Genomic DNA, 5,457 nt, shown 5'->3' with positions numbered 1-5,457 from the left:
CCAGGCTGCTGTCATCCTCCCTGCTTACAGCCTCAGCAGAAAAGCACATGCCATCGCTTCCAACAATCTTATCAAAAGTCTTCCTCTGTTGTTGTTGGCGCCATCTGGGTCATATGCCTATACCTAAACTGGCCAGGGGAATGTAATACTCTTGATTTGTTAGGCCTTATCCACATGTTACTCTCTGGAAAGGAGGAAGCTGAGTGGCAAAGTCAGTTATTCCAAAGTACGCGGAGTAGGGTGGGGGTGGGCTTGGCTTCCCTTAGGAAAAATAGGGTACTACCCAGCAAAATCACAGATGCTTGTTAAAATAAGACAGGACACTGTGTGAGTCAAAAATGTTCATACCTTTGATACATGATTCCCATTTGTGAGAATAATCCAAAATGTGGATTATTATGATTATCCAAAATAACCCAAAAAGTTATGTTTACAGTGATTCCAGTTTCAATGCTATCAAAAAATTGACAACATAATTATCTTACAGTAGAAGAGTATTTGCATATCCCACATATCTACTCAGTATGTAGTCATTTAAAATGAAAATTACAAATAGTTAACATCAAGGAATATGCTTAAGGGGAAAAGCATGTACTTACGTGTATATACATATATTAAAGGACACATGTAAATATGAGAAAAATGAAAGAAAACATGCCCAAGCAATAACTTATTGTTATTGCACTATGGATGATTGTTTTTCCTTTATTTTTCAAGTTTCCTCTTAGGTATTTATGTCATTGTTATGATTTAATAATGGATTTTGTAAAACTCCTTAGCATCTCTTTTTTTTTTTTTTTTTTTTTAGATTTTTATTTATTTATGACAGAGAGAGATAGCGAGAGAGGAAACACAAATACAGGGGAGCTGGAGAGGAAGAAGCAAGATCCCCACTGAGCTGGGAGCCCAGTATGGGGCTCAGTCCTAAGATGCTGGGATCATGACCTGAGCTGAAGGCAGATGCCTAACCACTGAGCCACCCAGGTGCCCCACTCCTTAGCATCTCAGTAAGAATACTCCAGTCTCCTAAGAACTTTGGAGTAGAACCAAAATAAACTGCTACCTCGGTTTACTAAGGGTCCTGGTTAAGGTCACAGAACCTTAGAGTTAGCAGAAACCTCAGAGATATTCAGTGTAATGCCCCATTTTACAGAAGTATCTGAGACCCAGAGAGAAGTAATTTGCATAAAGTCACACAGGAACCAAGGGCAGGTCTTATGATTTTCAGGCTAACATTTTCTACGTTGATTGAACCAACCAATGAAGATTTGGATTCCTGAGAGACTGTTTTCCTGAAAACAATCCTCAAGTTCACGTTGCTATCCAGCCTTTCATTACTAATTCACATTAAAGGAGCTATTATCACTTTCATTGGGAAAGTATTGTTTTTAAAAGGTTATTAAAAACTAATATCATGCCCCTTTAAAAGTTCCTTACCTTACATCTTTGCACATCTTTTTTTTGTAAGCAATTCAGTCAAGAAATACTGAGTAAGCTCAGATCTGACTAACTTAAATGGACCAATGTACGGTCTACTTTTGGGTATCAACCTCCTTGTTCATTCATTGAGTGAATGTTTGGCCCCATGCCAGGCCTTGGAGATAGAAGATGAATAAGTTACCACCGTTATTCTGAAGCCCATGGTTGAGTGGGGAGGTTAGGCACATATAGATAGCTCTATATAACCTAGGAGAACACGATAACACAGAATGTTCATAAAGGTGTTTAAGAAGTGCTATAGGAGGGGCACCTGGGTGGCTCAGTGGGTTAGGGCCTCTGCCTTTGGCTCAGGTCGTGATCCAGGGTTCTGGGATGGAGCCCCGCATTGGGCTCTCTGCTCAGCAGGGAGCCTGCTTCTCTGCCTGCCTCTCTGCCTACCTGTGATCTCTGTCTGTCAAATAAATAAATCTTAAAAAAAAAAAAAGTGCTATAGGATCAAGAAGAAAAAGATTTTCATCACAGAAGTCTTCATAGCAGAGGTAGTATTTGGGTTGGGCCTCTTGAGTGAACAGGATTTTACCAGGCAGAGAAGTGGAGGAGGGGGTATCAAGGGTGACACAGTGGAGGCAATAAGCAAAGGCTGGAAGTATAAAGGGACATGTAGAATGGCAACGTCAAAGAGTGAAATGAAGGATGCTGGACTCTTAGAGATCCTCAACTGGGAGTACTCATTGGACTAACTTAGGGAGCTCCATCAAATTTCAGAAGATTGTAATGTACACCTTTGGCTAAAAACCTTAGATGGCTGCCGAGATCTCATGAATACTCTCAAGGTTTTTTGAGTCTGATTACCACAGGAATGAGAGAGCACCAGACTGAAGAACACAAGTTATTGCCATTTAATCCACATTGGAACCCAAGTGGCAAAAATACTGTCTGTGCTCTGGATAGTGATTTGACACTGATTAATGACTTGATCATTAGAAAACCAAAGGGAATTGCTAATGAAAATAGAAATAAAGACATAATCTCACACATTGAGTTTTCCCTAGTACATATTTCTGAAAAAAAAAATTTTTTTTTCAGGTTCACCCAAATGCTAAAGCGCCTCAGGTGAGGAGTTGATGATAATCAGCAATTATCCAAGGTGAGATCCAAGATATTTCATAAAGATGGAAATAATAACCCTGTCGGAAATGGAAGTCAGCTATCTTGGGGGAGGGGGCTATAATTCCAAACATAATATCCAACTTGTCTTCACCTCAGAGAGTTTCCAGCTGTTAATGACGTTTTGCTGTGATTTGCCAGAGATGAAATCCATTTTCTTAAATTGCTCCAGCAAGCTGAGCAAAAGGCTCGGGAACCATATTCTCTTTCAAGAAGTGTTGAGCACTTGTGAAGCCTGCAGAGAAACTGTACAAGGTATCTGCTTTCTTGTCAGTTCCAATGAAGATCTTTTCCTCGCAACCCTAGGAGTGATCATTATTTTCTAGGTGAGCTCATGGAAGACCAGACCAGGTCTCTCTTGTATTGAAAGGGCATTTGCTGAGATGCTATGAGCTTTAAACTTATCACGTCAAGGCCAGCAGTTCAAATCCAAGCCTTGCTAAAAGCAAAGGTAATAAAGGAATGCATGCTTATGGAGGGCCTGGGGAATGTATTTGTTGAGGAATGATTGTGGGAAGGAAATGGTACAAATAATGGTTGTATGAGTATGTGCACCCCCCCCCCGCCCCCACCACAAACACACAACCTGTGCTGAAGGGTAAAAGGCAGTCTGTGGAGATAGCAGTTAATCTCACCAGACTGATTAGAGATTTTTTTTTAAGATTTTATTTTATTTATTTGCCAGAGAGAGAAAGCACAAGAGAGCACATAAGCAGGGGGAGCAGCAGACGGAGGGAGAAGCAGACTCCCTGCTCAGTAGGGGGATGTGGGACTCAACATGGGACTCGATCCCAGGATGCTGGGATCATGACCTGAGCAGAAGGCAGACGCTTAACTCACTGAGCTGCCCAGGTGACCCTGATTACAGACTTTCAAGAACTGAAGTTGGGTTCTGAATGTCCAGCACTGTTGAGTAAATTACTGAATGACATGTGGAACCTGAGAAGACGGTGGTAGGGGCACATGGCAGTGTCTTCCCACAGTCACTCCAGACTGCCTAAGCTTCTCCACACAAACCTTGCACCTTCATGTCATGCCCTGGGGCTGATCTCCTCCCATCCTTCCCCTGGAATGCTTTTATGCCATCCCTCTTACATCCTCTGGCCTTTTGAAGCCTATTAAAATCTTCATTCTTTATAGTCCATTGCGAATATCTTTTGAAAATAATTCTCCATGCACAGATGGAAGCAGGGAATGTTCTTGGAAGTCCAACAGAAACGGGTTTGAATCCCAGTTCTACCTCTTTCAAGTTCTTGAGCAAGTTACCTCTGTTCTTTGTACCTCAGTTTCTTCCAGATGGGTTTTGGGAAAAGTTAATGTGATAGCATAAGCACCGTCTTAGCTCAGTGAGCAGCATGGGGTAGATAATCAGTGACTGTTAGCCTTCTCCCCTTGTTTAGCATCCTCTGTGAAACCCAGGTCCATGCTTAAAAAATACTGCCTCCCAGGACATCTGGGTGATTCAGTTGGTTGGGCGGCTGACTCTTGGGTTTGGCTCAGGTCATGATCTCAGGGTTGTGGGATCCAGCCCCATGGGGGGAGCGCTGGGCATGGAGTCTGCTTATCCTTCTCCCTTGCCCTCTGCCCCTCTCCACACACACTCTCTCTCACTCCCTCTTTCTCTCTCTAAAACAAATAAAATCTCTAAAAAAAAATGTTGCCTCCCTCTGCCTATAATTCCTCAACACTTCTTTCCCCTTCCCCACTGCCAATTATATCCTCAGATGTAATTGCTCTCTCCTCTGTTCCATAGTGTTTGGCTTATGCCTCTCTTCTAGCACTTATTATAGGCTGACTTGAACTATGTAACTCGCCGTGTTTCCCTCCCACTCTGGCTGAAAACACCTTAAGAGCAGTATCTCCAACAACTAGTGTAGGGGCTAGTTTAGGACAGACATTCCATAAATGGTTGTCTAATTGAAACAACATTTAACCCAGCTTTCCAGGAGGCAAAGTGAGTGCGTAACATGTCTTCTCACAAGTGCTGAATGGTCTAAGTAGCAAGGAGGAAATTCTCATGCAATTAAGTGGTTCAAAGTTGATTGCTGTCTGTCTTCCACTTCCAGATGTCTTTGTTTCTCCCACTTCCAACTCAGCCAGGCCAGAAGAGCATTCCCATAAGGGTAACCCAATATATCTTTTTGGCTGATTTGATTAGAGTGTGAAATACTTTCTTTGGAGAAAATACACAAGAGTAAGGTTTTTCTCTGTTTTTGCAAGGGACAGAAGATGAGGGGGAGAGAGGGAAATTGAAGCCAGAGGAAAATCTATTGCACCCCAGGAGATGAAGAACACATATAGTCAATACAACAGATACTGTCCTGGGTCAGAATTTCAGAGCCTGAGCCATAAATGACTCCAAAATTTCACATTAATCTTAGGGAATTAAAAAAAGAAAAAACAAAACAACAACAACAAAATCTCTTCCCCAGAAACTATTCTGCACCATGATATTTTTACCAGTGAAGAACCAGAAGCAACATAAAATTCAATTCGACAAATACTGAACTATGAAATGCAGGGGCATTGAAGTTATGGAGATACTGGTGAAGTTAGGGCTTCTAAACTTCGTCTGTTCATCTTTCTGCTCAATTATTTTCATCTTCGCGGAAAGCACAGTATTTCAGTCAGCATTCAGCTAAGGAATTAGAATCACTCTTTGTTGTGGGATAAGGGATTTATTATAGGCATTAGACTTAAACAATCATGGGAGGGGCTGGGGCAATGCACCTCTGAAAGGAGGGCGATTGCGGAGTCACCAACCAGTCAGTCCCAAAAGTCAAGTACATCCAGGTGACGGGGGCTATGAAGGGGAAGCTGATAGAGAAGTCTACAAGAGAAGGCTGCAGG

Source organism: Mustela putorius, unplaced genomic scaffold, assembly GCF_011764305.1.
Source record: "Mustela putorius furo isolate JIRA1106 unplaced genomic scaffold, ASM1176430v1.1 tig00003987_pilon_pilon_pilon, whole genome shotgun sequence".
NCBI lineage: Eukaryota > Metazoa > Chordata > Mammalia > Carnivora > Mustelidae > Mustela > Mustela putorius.
Note: the sequence above shows the minus strand (reverse complement) of the source record.